The sequence below is a fragment of the Helianthus annuus genome, chromosome 10 (assembly GCF_002127325.2).
Source record: "Helianthus annuus cultivar XRQ/B chromosome 10, HanXRQr2.0-SUNRISE, whole genome shotgun sequence".
Lineage (NCBI taxonomy): Eukaryota > Viridiplantae > Streptophyta > Magnoliopsida > Asterales > Asteraceae > Helianthus > Helianthus annuus.
The window spans coordinates 97,052,232-97,074,874 of record NC_035442.2 but is presented as its reverse complement, the minus strand read 5'-3'; positions in this window follow the sequence as shown (position 1 = coordinate 97,074,874).

Here is a 22,643-nt window from a genome sequence, read left to right as displayed (position 1 = left end):
TGATCAGCAAACTTGGCATGGTCAACACAAGAGATGAAAATGTTTCAGAAATAAAAGCAAAACAAAATGAAAACCAAGTTGATAATCATCAAGTTACTGAGAATGAAAGGACAATTAAACAAAATTCTGATGCAAAAATTCATCTATCTGATGAACAATCAGAAGATTTAATAAATCATCAATAAAATGTGATGATTTACCAGAAATTCTGATTTACATCAGGAATTTTTGTTTAATTATGCATAATAATCAGTAATCATCAAAAGTCCATATCTTCATACATATTCCATTTGTATAAATTTTTTTATTTTTTTTGTTTGTGGTTTAAAAAAAAGGGGGGGGGGGACATTGATGACATGCATGAAGATAAAATTAAATCCAAAGAATTCAATCGTCACAGATAATAATTTTTTTTTAAAAAAAAGGGATTTTTTAAACATGCAACGTCATTCGGTTATAAGGAGTTTAACAGAAACACGTAAGCACCAATATCATTAGGAGCTATGAAAGTAGCCGCCCACCTATTGAATGCTTACTCACATAAAAGGCTTAATAGACTGTCATATTCACTGCAATAGATATCGTCTTAAATGAAGAGAAGAAATTTTTTTTGTTAATATGAAACTATCACTTTCACCTATAAATATTAACAATCTGAAAAAGACATTCTTCACAACAAAATCTTCTCTTCAAAAGCCTACCATCAGAAAAACTTCTTATTTCAAAATGAACCACCCAAGATCAATGGAATCCAACCAATTTCCTCTCAAACTTTATGAACATCATAATCTCAGATTAAGATCCAACTAAGAAGGACCTGCATGGGAGGACTGCAGGTTTGTGTACAATATGATCATGAGAAGTCCTTTGGGCTTTGCCATGTCTACACATGTCACCATATATCCAGAACTTCTTCAGGAGTTCTGGTGGAATGCTCAAGTTGTTATGAGTGGCACTTCTATGTGGATAAGAAGTGAGGTTATGGGGGTAGAGATCACCCTAAAAGAGGAAACACTCAGAGATGTCCTCAAATTGGGTGACTATCGAAGGATCAGTATATTGGAAAAGGCAGAAGTGCAAAGGACCTTCACTGAAATGGGCTATAATTCAAGCAATGTGTCAAGGCAAATTTGCAAATCTGGGTTCATACCACCTTTTCAATATTTGGTAACACAGCTGAGTGTCTACTTTTCGAAAAAGACAGGACACTTTAATGAGCTGTCTTACAGGATGATGGAAGTGGCGCTTGCTATTGTACAGGAAAAACCTTACAATTATGCTAAGTTTCTCATGAGAGACTTAGAAGGAAACGTCCATGACCGTAATCCTTTTCTGATCTACCCTCGTTTCGTAACCAAAGTAATCACAAGTCAACTTGACTTTGGTTGTGTGAGAAGTTGTTATACAAGAGCTGAACTGGCACTTCAAGAAAACTTAAGAGTTGCTTCCCTGGTTCCATCAACCTTTCATACAGGAAGAATAACCAGTCTCTGGTTATATGTGAAGTGCATGTATAACGTGTTGGATGAAGATGATGAGTAGTTAGGTCTATCTGTGTTTGTTTTAGCTTGTTAAATTTTTTTTATGTGTTCTAACCCACTTTTGTTCAGTAATATATTCAGTTTTTCTTAATTAAATGTTAGATAAATATGTCAATAGGTCCAGGGGGAACTAAGAAATCTTGTCTGATGATAACAAGGAAAATCTGGTAAGAATCAAATGAAATCTGATAGGATATGATAAATCATCAGAATCTGATAAAATTTATCAGAAATTTCATTAAAACATCAGAAATCAGATGCAAAGAAACAAAAAAAAATCTAGATTATTTTTAGATATGTTTCTTTCAATTTTTTTTTTTCTGAGGACTGGAACAAGCTATATGAAAGAGACTTCCTGATACATCAGAACAAAAATGCGGAGTTCACAAGATCAAGGTAAGAAATTTTATCAGACTCCAATCATTCCCTCTCATCTTAATATATATATATATATATATATATATATATATATATATATATATATATATATATATATATATATATATATATATAGGACAAAGATCTGTTAGGAACCACCCTTTATTGCGAGAACCGCGAGAACCAGTGTGAACACAAACAGTAATACCTAAAAAAATCTAAAAAACACCCAAAATTTTTTTTTCTTTTTTTTATTTTTTTACTATTTTTATATAAAAATCGCTACTTTTAGTATCCAAAAAAAATAATTTAAAAAAAAATTTAAAAAAAAAATAAATTTTTTTTTGCTACTAAAAGTAGCGATTTGAACATAAAAAATAGTAAAAAAATAAAAAAAAATTTTTAGATTTTTTTTTTTATTTTTTTAGATTTTTTAGGTTTTTTGGGGGTTTAGTTTTTAGCATTTTAGCTTGGGGGTGGGAGGGGGAGTTTAGGTTTTTGGGGGGTGGGGGAGGGGGGTTTAGGTTTTTTTGGGGGGGGAGGGGGTGGGGGGTTAGGTTTTTTGAGGGTTTTAGTTTTTAGCATTTAGCTTGGAGGGGGGGGGGTTAGGTTTTTTTTTTTTTTTTTTTTTTTTTTTTTGGGGGGGGGGAGGGGTTTAGGTTTTTAGGGGGTGGGGGGGGGGGGTGGAGGTTAGGTTAATTTAGGGTTTTTTTAGGTTTTTTTAGCTATTTTAGGTTGTGTTCACATTGGTTCTCGCGGTTCTCGCAATAAGGTGGTTCTCGCATGAACCTTACCCTATATATATATATATATATATATATATATATATATATATATATATATATATATATATATATATATATATATTTTATTCAGACTCCTACAAATGAATCAAATGTCTTCTGATGATATAAATATAGGAAAATACAACTCTTTATGAAACATTTAAGAGATCTTATATATATCATTAAAAAGACAACATGGGAAAGCACTCAATTGAAGAAAGGGCTTTTGATTGGACCAATTCTGAAATAAAAAAGGGTCCCACATAAAAAGGTGCAAGTTGGATACTAGTGTTTAACTTTTAAAAATCGTTGGAATCTCTAATTGTCTTGAATGAGATATACATTAAATTAGAGATAAACCAAGGGTTTTTCAAAAACGGTTGCGTCTTTAAAAGATTAAAACATCATTAAGGTGTCATAAAACACATTGAATACAAACAACCCACGAAAAACACTAAAAAATCTCTGTCTCAGCTCACTATAAATATCCCCTCCAACAACAGAGACGTCCATCTTCAATCTCAATTCTCAAAACCCTAAAAAACCCTTTTCAAAAGCAAAAACCCAAATCCTAAATGGCTGCCTCAAAAAACAGTCCACCTCTAGCTGAACACTCTGTTCCCCTAATCACTGAAGCTGAATATCATCCTTTGAAGAACAACAATGAAGCAATGAACACCAATATCGAACAATATGATGTGAAGTGTCAAATTCTCATTGAGTTTCTGATCAGAAGCCCAATAGCTCATGCTCTTACAAAGACCAGAGAGGTACCAGAAAGATTGCTACAACAGGTTGTAAACACTCTCGAAGCTCATAGTACAAATATGGAGCTAACAGCACATGTATGGGAAGATATCTTCATTAAAATCACACCAGAGAAAATAAGGGAATGTTTGGAACTACCCTTAAATCAAGAGTATGAAGATGCACCACCAAAAGAAGACATGTTTGAATAACTTGATGCTGTAATGGGATGCAAGGCAAAGATTTCAAAAATCAACGAGTTCAAGAGGAACAAGCTACCGGACTTCTGGCAAGTATTGATGGAAATATGGAATAAATGTTTATCATCCAAGATCGGAGGTACGGATCAGATAAATATGAATACTCTAACAATCATGTTCAGCCTTATAACTGGGTTGAATATTGATTGTGGAACAGAAATATTTAATCTGATCAAAAGATCAATTCTGACCAAAATTGGAAAGATAGATTCACATCAACCATTTCCCAGATTTTTGTCCATCATAATTTCTGATGCTTTTTCTGAAAGAAATCTGCAAACTACAAAATCAAAATATATGTGGAGATCTGAAATTATGAGACCTTGGAGTGCTGCAGGGTCATGGAAGTCAGACTTTGATGTACCTGTTCTACCAGAAAATATGATGGATCTTGTAATAGAAAATTCATCATACAGAGCAGAATACATGAGAATGTTAAGTAGGCAAGCAGAAACAAAAGAAGGATTTGGAAAGGTGTCACCCATGGAGCATGATGCAGAAGAATCAAGCACACCAAGAATAGAGCAGCAGAATGAATCTGATCCACATCCGGCTGATAAAGATGTGCATATGACTCATGCAACAGAAGAACATCATGCTGAAGGCTCACATATTGGAGAAACAGGTGCAACAAAATCTAAACTCAATATATTTTATACTTCTGAAAGTGATTCTGATGAATCAATTCAACCAAGATAAGAAATATTACAAAGAAGCACTGTTTTTACAAAACAAAATGTGAGTGAAACAAAAGACCCATTTTCTGAGTCAGACACTGAGGAGGAAAATGTGGTAACAACAGGTCGAGATCAGTTCACTGATCAAGGAAACCTGGATAAGAAAAATAAAAGTTTCTCAACAACTCATGGAGAATCTGAAAAGGTTCAAGGATGTGAGGAAAACCAGGACTTGAATTTGTTTCAAATTTCTGGTGAGGAAACATAGAATTTGGATACTTCCAATCCTCTTAACCTCAGAACATCAGAAAATGTGTTTTCTGGTGGTAATGGAAGAGAAACATCTGTTGTTTCTCCTATTTCCCAAGAACAACCATCTATGTCTCCAAAACAACTTCATAAAGAACTTGAAGATGAAGCTGCTGCTGAGAAAACAGTCATGAACGAAAAACTTGATCTGATACTGGAAGAAATCAGAAATAAAAAATCAGAAGTCAAAGCTCTATCAGAGACTGTCAAAGCTATGCAGAAACAAACTGAAGAAAATAGTGCAACTCTCAAAGAAATACAAAAGTCATCAGCAAACAAAGGAACTTCTTCAGAAATGGAAAAGGCTCTTAAAGAACTGCATGATATCAAGAAAAAGATGACAGAGATTGCAACTAGAGGAGAAAGTTCAAGTTCAGGAAGGCTTCTTGAAGAAATACAACTTCTCAGAGCCAACATCAGCAGTCTAACTGAGGCTTTTGAAAAGTTGGTACTGGAATTAAGTGAACAAAGAAATAAAGAAAATCAGCAGTTTCAGAAGATAAAGAAGCAAGAAGAAACAAACAGTCAATCTCTTACTAACATTCACTTGCTAGTAAAAAGATTGCAATACAATGTTGCCACACTGGCAAAAGTTGATCTTCATAAACTAAAGACTCCAATTCCACAAGAAAGACAAGCAAAAGAATCAGAAAGTCCCCAACATCAACCAAAAACCATCCAACAAGAACAAATGAAGCAAACAGAAGCGGTAACAGTTCAAAAAGAAAAGCAGACCATGAGTCCACCACCAGATGAACAAAAGTTACCCATGGGTCCTCCACCAAGCATATCAAAGCCAGACACTTCAAGTTTCCAACATAAAGAATACACTTCAGCTCAACCATCAACTACAACCATCACTGGAGAAACAGAATTTAGCATAAGGATGGACACAAAAGAGAAGCGAAGAATGGAACATGAAGTGACCTCTTCAAAAAGGCCAAGAAAAATAATGAGAGAAGACTCAGAAGGCAACATCAAAGAATCAGAAGTGCTGGAAGGTGATCTACACACAATCATGTATCCAGAAGAACATCTGAAGCACTACTATTGGAAAGGTCCAGAAGACAATCCAACAAGGCCACTCGCACCAATGAGTAAAGGTATTTATGAAGAAAGAAAAAATGGCAGCTGGGTGATATTGCACGACAAATTGACCAATCCAATAGTATCAATTGAAAGAGTTGATACTTTGACTACTGGAGGAGGCTTACTAGGGAATGAAAGTCAAAACAAGTACACCCTAGTCAGAAAAGACAAAGATGTTCAAAAGGTCACTGATGCAGACCTGGCTGATGAAATTCACCCAATGGACATAGTCAAGATGAAGAACATCATTGATGAATGGAAAGGTGGTTCAGTAGGGATCAGGAGAGCCCTTGACAGTGTTAAAAATGCAGGAGCGAAATTATACAAAAGAGCAGCATTGCAGACTTTGATCTCTGTATCAATTTCGAGTATAGCACTAAGGTGTTAATACCTCCACCCAACACAATTATTCCAGCTGAAATCCCTTCAAAATTAGCAAGAACTGGTGCAATCTTTGACACACCAGAAATCTATGCAGTCTTCAAAGATGCTCATAATGAGAAAGCTCTATTCAGAATCAGTGAAATTTGCAGGTACTCAAACCAAACTTTAAAGTATATAAGAAACTGCATAAATGAGAAACAGGAGCAACTCAAGATGAAAGGAAAGAACAATGAGCAGCTGAGAAAGAAAATTGAAGATTGCATTGAAGATTGGATGGAAGCAAGAGAATGGTACAAATCGATGTACAAGGCAACTCAAAAGATAATTGATCACAAGAAGAAGCTGAAACCAGGAGACAAACACAGAAGTGGAGTGAAGATCAATTGAATGAATTGATGAGATGAAATTTTTTTTGAACAATATTTAGAATTTGTTTTTCTGTTTCTTTTACAATGGTTGGATGGTCTATGCTTTAACTTTTATGTTTTATGATTTATGTCTATGGGACATAGTCACTTGATCTTTCTTTTTCAAGAATTAGTTAAAAGTTGTTTACATTTGGACATAGAGATAGTTCATTTTCTTACAATACTTAGGGGGAACTGTTAGGAAACTTTATTTGTAAGTATTGAAGAAAATCTCAATCAACTAGATCTCTGAAGAAGATAACAGTCCTGAAGAACACTGCAAGATGAAGAAAAATAGTTGGGACAACTAAAAAGCAAAGTATCTACTACAAAGAATCTCAAGTTGATAAAGAGTTGATTTGGATTATCAGAGAAGGTCGTTTCTGATGGATCTGATGATATTTCTGATGAAATATCATCAGTTTCTGACAAATTCTGATCATCATACTTTCTGATGATTTGTTCACCAGAATTTCTGATGAAGTGGCTTATCAGAAATTCTGATGACAGACCCACTTGTCTAAAATCACAACTCTATCCTGCCACCCATGACCGAAGCATGCCATTATTTGTTTTCATGATTACAAATGCAACTTGAACGATGGATTCAATGAATATGTCAAATTGCTACTTTATGCAGGACTTATTGCATGAATAAACAATTGTTTATTCATGTCCACAGCCGTCTATAAATAGAAGGCTCGAGAGGCAGAAGATACTTGAGTTTGAAGCTTAGCATTCACATACAAACACTCAAACTCCAACTTCTCTTCTCACCCACAGAAATCAAGATTCATTTGTATTAGATAATAATCTTACAATCACCTTGTTAAACTAATTTGTTTCAAAGTGATATAAACTTGATAATTCTGTAGGTCTTGTTTCTTGAAAGTCTGATTTCCATTTCCGCACATCTTTTTCACATATACTGAAATCACTTGCCATATTACGTAAAAAGAAGTTGTTAAGGCCATACTGGGTCCAACAGATCTGCTGCGGTGTTTTCTGCTCCTCTTTTGTCTCTGATGTCAATATCAAATTCTTGGAGGAGTAGAATCCACCGAATCAAACGAGGTTTAGCATCCTGTTTCTTGAAAAGGTTTCGAATGGCAGCATGATCTGTATAGACTTTTGTTTTAGAAAGAACAAGATAACAACGAAATTTATCAAAAGCAAATACCACAGCTAGTAACTCTTTTTCAGTTGTTGTGTAGTTTTCTTGTGCATCATTAAGTGTTTTACTAGCATAATGAATTGGTGAAAATGCTTTTCTTTTCTTTGTCCCAAGACTACTCCAACTACAAAGTCACTTGTGTCACACATGATTTCGAAAGGTAGTTTCCAATCAGGTGCTATCATGATAGGTGCATTGACTAGCATTTCCTTGAGGGTTAGAAATGCTTGATTGCAATCCTTGTCAAAGATGAAAGGGGCATCTTTTTCAAGTAATTTTTGTTAGAGGTCTTGAAATTTTTGAAAAGTCCTTGATAAACTGTCTATAAAATCCGGCATGCCCTAAGAAACTTCTGATCGCTCTAACGGAGGATGGTGGAGGTAATTGAGAAATAGTGTCTATTTTGGCTCGATTAACTTCCATTCCTTCGCTTGAGATTTTGTGACCGAGTACTATTCCCTCCGTTACCATAAAATGACATTTTTCCAATTAAGGGCGAGGTTAGTTTCCTCACATCAGGATAGCATTCGTTCGAGGTTATCGAGGCATTGGTCGTATGAATCTCCAAAGATATAAAAGTCGTCCATGAAGACTTCCATTGTCTTTTCTATCATGTCATGGAAGATGGCCACCATGCAACGTTGGAAGGTTGCGGGGGCATTACATAGACCGAATGACATGCGTCGACAAGCAAAAGTTCCATAGGGACATGTGAATGTTGTCTTTTCTTGGTCTTCGAGTGCTATCGGGATTTGAAAGTAACCTGAAAAACCATCCAAGAAACAATAAAATTTATGACCGGATAATCTTTCTAACATTTGGTCAATAAAGGGCAAAGGAAAGTGATATTTCCTTGTTGCTTCATTTAACCGTCTATAGTCTATACATACTCTCCATCCTGTGACGGTTCTCGTTGGTATTAATTCATTTTTTCATTAGTTATTAACGTCATACCTCCTTTCTTTGGAACTACTTGAACGGGACTTACCCAAGGACTATCGGAGATAGGATAAATAAGTCCGGCGTCAAGTAATTTGATGACTTCGTTTTTAACCACTTCTTGGACATTTGGATTTACTCTACGTTGTGGTTGAATTACCGATTTGTAGTCATCATTCATTAAAATTTTGTGCGTGCACATGGAAGGACTTAGTCCTTTAATATCTACAAGCTTCCAAGCGATCGTGTTTTTGTGTTTTTTCAAAAGTTTAATTAATTTTTCTTTTTCTATATTACTTAGGTTAGACGAAATAATTATAGGAGATTTACCATCCTTGTCTAGAAAAGCATATTCCAAACCTTTCGGAAGTTCTTTGAGCTCAAGAGGTGGGTCTTTAGGAGACTCCTTATTTGGTTGCTCATTTTGATCAAGAACTTTAAGAGTTTGTTCTATGGCGACCTCTTCTTCAACAAAGTGCTCCATCTTTTCACTTGTATCGGGTGGTTCATCTTCATCTTCAATTAGGGGGTCATTATTGCCAAAGGATATTTCATTGAGCACTCGAGATCTATGCTCCCTTTGAATGCCCCTAGTTGAAGAGGTAGATTGTTGTATTTCCGGTTTTTCAAAGCTTCATGAGTTTTCACAAAAGGTCGTCCCAACACTAGAGGAGCGTCATCGAGGATGAAAAAATCGGTTGGGATTACCATTTGATTTTTTTGAACCAAGACATCCTCAACTACCCCGATTGATTTTATTATTTTCCGATCGGATAGAAAAATGGGTATTTGAAGTGGAGAAAAATCACTAATACTTAATTTTTCGAAAATGTAGTTAGGCATTATGTTAACACAAAGACCTTTATCAATCGTGATATTACTAATAAAGGAATTTTGAAAAAAAAAAATGGAACCGGTGTAATGTTGATTTTAAAAGGGTCTTCTTTTATTAGTGAAGTTTGATCATTAGTTAACTTAATACTTACCATTTTGTCAATTTTAGTGCTAGCGTTTAACTCTTTCAAAAACTTAGCATGAGTGGGTACTAAACAATGATTTTCAAAAGAAGGTGACAAGAGATTAATTTCTTCAAAATTAGACTCTTCTTGGATTTTAAAGTTGTTGGACTCACCTTTTTCGTTGTTTAACTCATGTGTCGGTTTTTCACTTATTTGTTCTTCCATTTTTACCTCTTCAACTATTTCTTCATTATTATTACAAGTTAATTCTTCTCTTGCGCGGGACTCCTCTTCCCTTGCGCGAGACTCTTTTATGTAACGTTCAATAGTTTTAAGGTGTTCTAATATCCTATCGGTCACTTCGGTGATAGAGAAAGGATCGGGATTTTCAAAGCTTGAATCCGGTTGTTCGATCCTTGGTTCCTCATAGTACTCATATGAAGTAGATGGTTCATACCATTGTTCATCATTGTAAGTATATGATGGATAAGGGTTGTAATTTTGTTCTTCATAGTACTCATATGATGTGGGTTGTTCACACCATGGTTCCTCATAATAAGCATATGAAGGTGGTGGCTCATATCTTGGTTCCTCAAAGTATGAGTATGAAGGCTCATACCCTGGTTCATCAAAATATGAGTATGAGGGAGAAGGTTCATACCTTTGGTCTTCATAGGATGTGTATGAAGTCGATGGCTCGTACCTGGGCTCCTTATAATGGGTGTATGAACCGGATGGTTGAAATGAGTTGTAGTATTGAACTGAGTGCGGGTTACCACAATTAGTGCAATAGTCTCCCCTATAATCATCCTCCTCATAGGTGTAGTTGTAGCCTCCTGAGTATTGATCCATAAGAATCACTCAGCAGACCACAACAGAGCCTCGGGACCAGAAAACAAAAACAAAAATGGAAACAGAGGCTGGACACGGCCCCGTGTTCAGGGTCTGTATCTGGGCGTTTGAATAAAAGTTACTGGTCATATTGAGCACGGGGGCGTGTTCAGTGAGCACGACCCCGTGTTCAGACTCTGTATCTGGGTGTTTTATGAAAAATATGCAGCACGACCCCGTGTTCAATGGACACGGCCCCGTGTTCAAGCTACTGTAAATGCAAACTAAACTAAAATGCAGAAAAATGTGCGCGCGTTTTGAAAAAGTTTTGAAAAACTGATTAGGCCATCGATTTTTAGCTTTCTTAAAATCCTTGTGTCCCCGGCAACGGTGCCAAAAACTTGATGTGCGTGTAGTGTAATATATTTTAGGTGTATATTTTAAGCCCTTTTTACACTTTTTAGCCAAGTTTTAAATTTATATAACACGATATTCACTAACACTAAACACACATATGGGCAAGTGCACCCATCGTGGACGTAGTATAGTGTTGGTAAGATACCGAGGTCGTCCAAGGACACAAGAGCTTTTAGTACCGGTTTATCCTCAACATTTAATCAAATAAAAAAGTTAGAAAAAAAGTTTTTAAACTAGAAAAACAAAACTAACTAAAATGCTGAAAAATAAAATAAAAATAAAAACAGATAGACAAGATGAATCACTTGGATCCGACTCGTGTGTAGTGTAACCTTTGATTATTTCCGCACTTTTGCACATTTTACGAGATTATCTTAGTTATTGTAGTAGGTCCCTCTTTTGAAGGTGACATTACCCTCAACCCAGTAGTTTGAGTCAGCAAGTATACACTCCTAAAGGGTTGGATTATTGAAAGATAATTAATTAAGTTATTAATGCATAATGTGGTAGGCCCCTCTTTTGAAGGTGACGTTACCCTCGGCTAAGTAGTCTGCGTCAGCAAGGATACAGTCCTAAGTAGCCGGGTTAAAGATTTAATAGTAGTTTAACTTATGAGGGGATCAAAGAGTTTGGACCCCCGCCATCCAATACCGGTGGGTATTGAAGGAGGTCCTACTAAATTTGACCCAGGTCCTTTGCAGGATCTATACACTGAACAATGGCAAGACTCTTACCAAACCGTTCCCTTAACTCCCGACCAGGTAGCCAACATATCTCCATATAGACCGTGGAGATATGAATGGTGAAAATCTTTTATTTTATATAGACAGTAAAATAATGCCAAGACACCACGGATAAACGATAAAGAAGAATCACCTTCAACATAAGAAACTAGTTATTTAAGTCATTAATACATAACCAAATAAAAAGTGTGAAAAGATTAAAAATAAAAGTATTACACTAAACACTTGTCTTCACCAAGTGATGTAAGAGACTTAGGCAAACATGGCCTTTGATTGTCAAGAACTCTTACGATCAATCTTGGATCCCGAGACGACTCACACACTCTATGATGGACAATGGATGATGGTGGTGGATGATGGTGGTGGATGATGGTGTTGTGATGGTGGTGGGTGGCGGGTGAAGTGTGAGAGAGGTAGTGTGCCAAGGGATGAGTTGCAAGTGATCCAAGCACTTCCATTTTATAGGCTGAACAGAAGCTCGGGCACGGCCCCGTGTCCGTTGAGCACGGCCCCGTGTCCATCCTTCTCTCTTTCTTCATTAATTGCAGTTTGTCTGTATTAGTTGACCACGCCCCCGTGTCTGCTGAGCACGACCCCGTGTGCAGAAGCGTATCTGTACTATCAAGATTTGCCTGGATTCTGTGAATCTTATAGTTGACCACGGCCTCGTGTCCGCTGAGCACGGCCCCGTGGTGGGCGGTAGAAGCTTCTACAACTTTGTCTTTTCTGCTGACACTTAGGCACGCCCCCGTGCTCACTGAGCACAAGGCGTGTTCAGCCTTCTGTTTTCTTGTTTTGCTTGGGAAGATGCTGTCGAGGGGTCGGGCATGCCATGTTTGTTCCTTTTCTTGTATAAATGTTAGATTTAGCTGCCTTTTTGCTTCTTTTGTTTATTTGAGCTCATTTAATCCTGAAAATACAAAAGGAAGACAAAAACACACTTTTTCCAACATTAGTACTACAAAAGGGTTAGTTTTATGCCATAATTGATGTAATTTATATGTTTCATTTTGTGCACATCATGGAGTGTAGGTGAAGTGTGAGAGAGGTGGTGTGCCACGGGATGGTTTGCAAATGAGCCAAGCACCCTATTTATAGCCTGAACAGCAGCTCGGGCACGGCTCCTTGTCCATTGGGCACGGCCCCGTGTCCATCCTCCTTCTCTTTCTTCATTAATTGCAGTTTGTCTGCATTAATTGACCACAACCCCGTGTCCGCTAGGCACGACCCCGTGTGCAGAAGCGTATCTGTACTATCAAGATTTCCTCAAATTCTACGAATTTTAGCGTTGGCCATGGCCCCGTGTCCGCTGAGCACGCCCCCATGGTGGGTGATAGAAGCTTCTACAACTTTGTCTTTTCTACAGATACTTGGGCACGCCCCCGTGCTCACTGAGCACGGGGCGTGTTCAGCCTTCTGTTCTCTTGTTTTTGCTTGGGAAGATGCTGTCGAGGGGTCGGGCATGCCACATTTGTTCCTTTTCTTGTATTTATGTTAGATTTAGCTGTCTTTTTGCTTCTTTTGTTCATTTGAGGCTCATTTAATCTGGAAAATACAAAAGGAAGACAAAAAGACACTTTTTCCAACATTAGTACTAAAAAAGGGTTAGTTTTATGCCACATTTGATGTAATTTATATGTTGCATTTTGTGCACATCAACTGTTTTCGGATTTATAACTCTCAGGGGTGTAATACATGTTTCAATGGTATGGTTTAGCTAGGGAATGAACTATTAGATCATGTGGATGGGTAGGCGTACTCTTAAGTGCAGTTAATCTTGTTAAGACCGAGGGGCAGGTGTGGTAGATCTATCAGGTGTAGCGAGCCCCACTCATGGGTCCTTGTGTGGCCGCATCTAGTGACTATGTCGTTTCAGCCGGATGGACCGTAGGAAATCCGCTAGGTTTGAGTACTTCCATACGCCACCACACATATTAATGTCCTTGCAAAACATTAATGAATTGTGCATAGACGCTTTACATACCTGTTATCAAAAGAATATCTCAAATGTTTATAAGTTTATTTGGAACTCATACAAAACACATGAACTCGCTCAACTTTTGTTGATTGTTTTCAAACTTACATGTATTTCAGGAAACTAGATGGATCTTTGGCGCTGGTGTTGTTTTCAAGCTGTAAATTTCAAGTTTAGATGTCATCCACTTTTGAAAGGTTTGATTCGTATATCCCATCCTTGATGAGATATAGAATGTAAAGCCTCGAGAAATTTGTCTTTTGTTAAACAAGTCCTTTTTGTGGAACTTGAATCTGATAATGGTTTGTAACTTAAACTTAATACTTGAGCTGGTTGAAAACTTAAACAACTTATGTTTTGTAATGTTTTAAACTTATGAATGGATGAACATCGCCATTTTAGTCATGTAGCTGTTTATTATAATCGTATGCAATGAAAACTGGTCAAGTCACACATAAACGCTTCCGCAAAAGTTAGGGTGTGACAGGCTGCTATCAGAGCCTCGATTGTAGTGAACTAGGATTCCTTCTCGAGTCTAGACTACAATCAATAGGATTCTCTCACGAAAACACTTTTACAACAAATAAAATGTTTTTCATTGCATTTACGAAGGCGACAAGATCCATGAATCAAACATTTTTCTAAGGAAAGATAAAGCAAGGACATTAGTAGGAATGAAGAATACCTCAAATAATGTGCCAATTGAGGTATAGTCTATATGAGATAGACTTGCCAAACTAGAAATGACCCACGTAAGAACAAACGGGAGTTATATGTGACATGTTGCCTTTATTTTCCTGTATATACTAAGTAACATTATTATTCATTAATATATATGCATATATGTGTACGGAATAATTTTGCCGAGAACGAGATACCTTCGACTTCGAATTCTATTATTGTTCTTGACTCGCACAATGAGATTATCGACCTCGCGTATACTGCAGACCTTATGGCTGATGTGATTACCAAACGAGACCCTGAGTTTGATTCCGTAGAAGATGACTGTTCTTCCCCCTTGGATGCGAAGGTGCCTGACTACGGCAGAGACGACGAGGCGGAGGTGGTAACCTTGGACAACAACCTGATCAGTGGGACGTGGTCCCTGTGGCTTTTACGAAATATGATTCACAACACTCTTGTCCAGACAAGGATGATGAAGTACTCATCTTGAAGGTGCCCCTCCAACTACTATTACAAGGAACTCTCTTTATTCCTACTTTGTCTAAGCATTGTGCCCTTTCGCGCGTAACGACAACGGACGTTAGCGCGTGGACCACCATAAAGGACCTTTCCATGTTGAAGGTATGAAGGTAGTAGTGTTGTCACACCCCAACCGATGGCGGAAACATCGGGGTGCGGCACTAAGCGTCCAGATTGCTCAAAAGTTTCCATAACACTACTGGTTACGATATAAACTAGATTCAATTCAAAGCATTGTCTAAGCATCAAGTTTCACAACCACAGAATATCAAAATACAATCATCCCAAATATTATTCAAAAGATTCTAGTTTAGCTATGATGAGTTTCTAAGCAGCATCCTAGCAAGTTTCTTGAACACAGCATCCTATCAGCCTGCAACATGTATTAAAATAATGTCAATACTGTAGGATCGTTTTCAGACCCGAACGAGTCGATCAGAAGAGTTTATCTCAGTTTGAACGGCGGAAACAGACAAACTGAGTTCAATTCAGCAAGAATACACTTTAAACTGTCGATTTGATTGATTAGAATGACTTTTATAGCGTGACCACACTTCGGCAGCACTTCGTTGCAAACCGGAACAACTAACTATGAGATTTCGCTTGAGACTGCCTATTTATAGGCATCTTGATTTCACATGAACATGTTTCAAGCGGAATTAACATTGTAAACTTCAAGCGAAATCAACAATTTACTCTCGAGCGGAATCAGAACAAGATGATTTCGCTTGAAATGTCTAGAAGTCATTTCAAGCGGAATCTTCACTAATTCACTTTCTTGTTTTTTGTTCCCTGATCTAACTAACTCTATACACGACTCGATACAAAACGAAGATGACAGACGGATGCACCAACAAACCCCCCCCTCGGATGTTGACGGAGTCTTCAGTGTCGAGTCTTCGAATCTTCGGTCTTTATCAGTCTTTGGGCTTCTCTTTGAAGTATTTGAGGCTGTAAGTATCCTCAATCTTTATCTTCTCTTCTCTTTCATCACCAATAAACTCCTTCCCTCGGATGTTGACTTCTTCTCTATTCATTTGCACCAACATACACTCCCCCTCGAGTGTTGAATCTTTAAATTCATCAGCAGCAACAGACTCAGGATCACAACCTGGCTCTTTGTCATTCAGACTCCCCCTCTCAATCAGCTGGGATCGCAGTCTGGTTTTCACAGGTTCAACATCGTTGCCTGTCTCAAATCTGCACATTCTCTACCACAAACATAAGTTTTATGATATTAAACTTTAACACACTCAGACACCACTTGTACAAAAATCACAAAATGATTTATCTTTTAGATTCTGATGAACCACTTGCAGGAGTATCATTTTCAAAGCTTCTTATGACCACTTGTAAGATAGATTTTAAACTCTTTTTACTCAAACTCCCCTTCACAAAATGTCATCATGTTCAGCACTTGGAATTTTGAAAATCAGCTTTTCAACGCCAGTTGTCAAAAATCTTTTTGTATTTTTTCAAAATTTATGCTAAAACACACTAAAATCTTTTTGGATTTTTGAAATTCAAAACTGACACCACATGTAGGAATGCAATTATGAAGAAATAAAATCTATGCAGGCAATATTTTTGTGAGTTTGTGCAAGAGGATCATATTAGTTTCTGAGACAAATCACCAACACCGTTAAGCTTCATTTCATTTTAAGTTCTAAACAATTCACCTAGATTGTCACTATATTGATCCACTTAAATTTTCACACAAAGTTCAACCATTCCGAGATACGTAATTAATGTCTTAACCACTTAAACTTAATCGCGTGTCCCACCACTTGAATATACTCCCGTATCCAGACCCCAATATTCAGTCTTACAGGTGAGTATACCACAGATGATATCTGTAAGGGGTTAGGTGCGAAACCGTGAGAGCTCAGGTCAGAACTTCCGTTCAGCAGAGAGATGACGGTTCGACTTTTAGTGTGTCCCCTTTAGAGGATCTTTTCTTCAACAGCAATGATTATCAATTTTATTGTTTCATCATTTTTGCTGAGGGTGGCGCTATATTTCAAGCAATGCGGAAAGTATTATGCAGGGACTAGGTCAGAATTTCCATTCAGCAGAAGTCCCGTGATAATACCCCAGATATCACTGAGTATAAAGACCTAGTATCTCAGAAAGAGGGACCTTTCAAACAAGATTTTGGGGGTTACCCATATATCCAAGAAATTGTTCCCCACGATATAAGCAAGTTTGAATTTAGGTTTATATCTCGTCACAATCTACTAAATGTGTAAAAACCTACTGGCATATCCATAGTGAGATTGTTTATCACATTTTTACTTTCCAATTCTTTAGCATGTTGTGATAGTCCACTGGTGTACTATCATTTCCTTTTTTTTCACAACAAAACTCATTTTTGATTGTATCATGTTTTTGTCTTTTTAAAATTTTCTAATGTTTTTGGATTTTCTGAAATATTTACTCCCCCTAAAATTCAAACATATTTAAAGAAATTTGAAAACAAACTGTACAATAAACGTGACAACCGATATCGAATCACCTCAAATCGCCCTTCACTTGGCATAAACAATCAGAACTCCCCCTATCAACAAACCATTTTCCCATTTAGATCTCAAAACACTTAAGTTTGTTTTAATCAAAATGGTTTTCCGGAAAATAAGTTTAGTTGATTTTACCACTTGTAGGTATGGGGATGTGGTTCATCATTTTGTCTTCAACCACATGTAAGAAATCAAGTACAAATTAATGTCCCTGATTTACCACTTTGTCAGAACAAACCTCTGTATCACTTGTACATAAAAACACTCAAATATAAAGAATGATGCCGATTCATGTTCCACTCTTACCAACCTGGGAACTCCAGCAAGTCAGGTTTTTCATTCAAAGAAAATATCCACCCAAGCCTGACCAGCCTTGGGTGTCACCGAGCTACCAACACTCGGTTGCTTACCTCCCATCTTCTTCTCATAGAACTCTTTAACCCCTTTGACTTTTCGGTCAATCATTTTTCCAAAAATGTGTTTTACCTTGGGGTTAAAGGCCTTTTCAATATCAAAAAACTTTTTATCAGAATAAAATTGGTTTGAAATCTCAATTTTACCAATTTTCTTCTTGAAATTTTCAGCCCGAAGTGGTGGATAATTCTCATCATCCACAGTCGGAATTGATTCTTCACCATTAACCTCAACCTGTGGCTCATCTGATTTTGTGGAATCAGATTCATCGCCAGAAGATAACTCCTCTGATTTTGACTTATCATAATCATTGCTAGAACTATCACCAGACTTCTTAACAACCCATTTCTGGTTGTCAGATTTAGCTCTCTTCTTGTAAAACCTGTTTGAACACTCACCAATTTCAAATTTTGTATTTTTGAATAATTTTGTTCTATCAATTGGTGGTTCAAACTCAATCACTTTTTCTTTCAGTTTAGAAACTCCCTGTTTGGTTTGAATTGCTTGCAAACAGTTCACCACAAAATGCCCAATTCTACCACATTTGAAACAGGTTCGAGTTTTCTTCTTTTGATCAACCGTCTTCATTTCTTCTTGCTTCTTTGCAAGGAACTCTTTGTTTGATTGTCTCCAGAATTCTTTCTTTTCTTCTTCATCTGCTGATGTTCCTGAAACAAATGTCATCTTTGATTTAAAATCTCGAACATATTTATCATTTTTTCTATTTTTCTGTTGGAGTAAAACCTAAACCTTTCTTTTTGAAATTACCGTTATGGTTTGGTTTCTTTCGATAACCAGAACCAGAACTATAACCTTTTTTCTTGTTTTCTCTTTGTTGAACTCTTGAGGTGTATTTTTTAGGTTTATCAGTAAGATTTAAATCTTTTATTTCAGAAATATTGATTTCTATTAGTTTGAAAACCTTTTTTATCATCTCAGTTTTAACACCTCTTATTGGAAATTTCTCATCAGAATATAACTTGTCAGAATCATTCAAAGTGTAAGAAACTTTGAACGTTTCATCATTCAAGTTAGATTTTGATAACAGGAATTCATTACTGTAAACTCTTTTGCCCTGTTTTTCTGTTTGACTCAGAGTGTTGGACTCAGACTTTGACTTTGACATAGACTCCGACTTTGACTCCTCAGTTTCATCGTTATCTAACACATGATCTACCACTTTCTTCATCAATTGAGATTGTTGATCAGTGTCAGACGATGTAAACGTGACATCAATACTTTCTGGCAAATTTACTGACGACTCCGACTCCCACTGCAAATTTGTTGCCTTTTTTACTCTTTCAGCATTTGGATTTCTGGGCAAATATCCATTATCTAGCGGGGGTGGACACTTGTTGTAACTGACACCTTGTTTCTTACCAGAATTCTTCTTGTCAGTCTTTTTCTTTGTGTCATTCTTCTTGTCAGTCTTTTTTTCAGGAGTCTCTTCTTCAGAAAATTTTTGTTCTTCAGTTACTTCATCATCTTCAAATGCCTTCATGCCTTCAACAGTTGGATAAATCCTGTCAATGACATAAGAAGTACATGAGTAACTTTTCAATAAACGATTTACTCTTTCAGTTTCAATTCTTTGAAGCTCTAATTTTTGTTCAAGAACAGCACACTTTTCAATGTAATTATTCACAACTTTTTGCTTCATCATGAATGCTCCTTGAAGAGTTTTCATAGCAGTTGCCTGTTCTTCACTTGTGTCATTATACATATTCATTGCTTTGTTCAACACATCGTAAGATTCCTTCAACCTGTTCATGTTGTTGATCAACTCACTGTTTTTCTTTTTCATGATCTCACAGGTTTCACAATTCACAGGAATCTCTTTTGCAATAACCTCTTCACTAATTTTGAACTTCGGAACTTCTTTCACTTTTCTTCTGACCACCAGAGCTTCATCATCTCTGCTCACTGGTGTCTTGATCTTTTTCTTTTTCTGTTTAGCTTTTTCATCTTCACTGTCGCTTTCGGCCATCCTTTTCAAATGATCTCTCATCTTTTTAGCATAGTATTCAGTATCATCATCACTATCTTCTTCAATTCGGGCAACAAAAGCTGTGTGAACTGGAGTTTTGTTAGGATCATAATCATCCCAAATGAAATTCTCCCAGTTAAACACTTCAGGTAACTTTTCATCATCTTGATCAATCACACATGCTTTAGCATCAGATGTAATATATTTATCCCAGTTGAACCCTGTTGATGACTTCTGTTCATCTTGATTAACCATAAAAGCTCTCTTTGAAGATTCTTCAATCACAACCCTACCATGTGTTGTTTGTGCCTGTTGCTGAGTTGGTTGTTGAGCAACCTGATGATAGATGGCCTTTGGATAATAATCATTGTTGTTGAAAGGATTTTGAGCTCCACTTGCTTCGTGATTTGTGCACTCCCTCTTGAAGTGTCCTTTTTCCCTGCAAACGAAAACAAGTGACTTTAGATTTTTCAAATCCTAAAGTAGAAACATTAGCTTCACGAAGATCATCTCTTCCAGTGATCTGCTTGAATTTCTCAGCTCTCCTCAACACCCTAGCCAAACACCATTTTATATCCATTGGCTCCATCTCTTCAGCATCAATCTGGTCGTAATCTTCCTTAGTGAGCATAGGATTCCCAATTCGACCGGCAACAAAACTTCCGTAGGATTCCAAAACAGTTCCCAAGAGAGATATGTGACTCTTAGCAACTCTTCATTGTAATCTTGATCATTTTCTAGATTTAGAACAATGTCGCATTGTAACTTTCTACCACTCTTTGTCACTGTCAAGTTAGGATCAAATGATGGAAATGACGAAAAACTTGTGTTGCTGTTTGATCCTTTTGATGAACTTCCAGATGAATTCTTGGCATTGAAAGCTGTTTCCACTTTTGGAGAAAAATTTGTGGTTTTTTCATTCAATCTTGCTTTGTAGTAAAGCCCGATGTCTTGTTCACCGTCGAAGTCTTTCATTCTGGAAATCTTTCTCTGTTCCATCTCCTGAGCCTCAATCTTTTCAATGAATTTGCTAAGTGTCAGATTGTTGAAACCTTTCTTGTTTCTTAGCATCATAAGATATGTACCCCAAGTTTCATGTGGCAACGCATCGGCCAGTTTCTCAATCAACTCTTCATTTTCTTTTTTGATGCTAACTCTCTTCATGTTAACCAACAGATTGCAGTATCTTTTGATTATCTGCTTTGTACTCTCATTCTTTAAACCACGGAACAAATCAAATTCTTTTTTCAGAAGTGATTTCTTGTTTTTGATCATCTCTTGTCGGTCTAACATATTTCATCTTAATACACTCCCAAGCATCTAAATAGTTTGCTTGTACCCAGTTTTCGAAACGACCTTCCCCACCTTTATACTCCTTGATGTTCATGAGTTTGGGAGGTTTTTGCATAGTTCCCGTTTCGTTTTCCAACATCGTGTTTTGTGCAAGAGTAATCGGGGTAACTGGAGTAGCGAATGCGTTATAAAATTCTTCGTCCATGATTCGGATTTCAAAAAATTCTTAAGACTGTCTTTTCAAGCAAAATAACCTAAATTCAAACAAAACTGTTCAAGCGAGATCACTGAGTTCAAGCGGAATACAGTTTCCAAACGAAAACAACAGGTATTTTCAAGCCGAATTAAACTGAAGCGGAATCAAAACCAAACTTTCAAGCGAAAACCAGGTTTCGAGCGGAATCAGCAACACCTTTCAAGCGGAATACTTGTCCTAAGCGGAATTAACAAAAATATTTCAAACGGAATATTTATTTCAAGCGAAATCAAACCCAAAGTGCTGCTGACGTCATCATACAATCGCTGATTTTCAAGCGAAATATAAAAAATTACCACTTCTACTTCGAATTTTAGCCTGAAACTTTTAAGGATTTGTTAAATCATGATTGTGCACATACTGTGAAAATTTGAGCCAATTTTAACCGTGAAAAGTTGTTCAATGTGAAAAAGAAGGTGTAGAAATCAGAAAAAACAGCTGAATTGGTATGAACTCTTCCTCCTGAGCTCTGATACCACTTGTAGGATCGTTTTCAGACCCGAACGAGTCGATTAGAAGAGTTTATCTCAGTTTGAACGGCGGAAACAGACAAATTGAGTTCAATTCAGCAAGAATACACTTTAAACTGTCGATTTGATTGATTAGAATGACTTTTACAGCGTGACGACACTTCGGCAGCACTTCGTTGCAAACTGGAACAGCTAACTATGAGATTTCTCTTGAGACTGCCTATTTATAGGCATCCTGATTTCACTTGAACATGTTTCAAGCGGAATTAACATGTTAAACTTCAAGCGAAATCAGCAATTTACTCTCGAGCGGAATCAGAACAAGATGATTTCGCTTGAAATGTCTAGAAGTCATTTCAAGCGGAATCTTCAGTAATTGACTTTCTTGTTTTTCGTGCCCTGATCTAACTAACTCTATACACGACTCGATACAAGACGAAGACGACAGACGGATGCACCAACAAATACAATAATGTACTGGAGAGTATACAAGTTTGAGTATATAGCATAATAGTTTAAAATGAACTCATATCCGTCATGTAAACATATAAAATAGTTTTAGCCATGCTAGTGTACGCAGTCCAAGTGATAGCTCAAGTGTCCCAATGCATTTACCACTTTTCCAAGAATCAAGGAAAGCAAATAGAATCCTCCTAACAATACCCCCGAGAATAATTGGGAGGTGCATTTTCCTATAGCGCTACTATTGTTAAGGCGGAACTACACACAAGGATTAAACGTTCACAGAGCATAAAGAATCAAGAATCAAGAATCAAGAATCCAAAAGTATCAAGTTTCACATTTACATAGGATAGAGTTAGATTTAAATAGTTTCAAGTTTCATAGAATACATGTTGCATCCCAAAAGTTTAAAACAAAAAGGGATTCG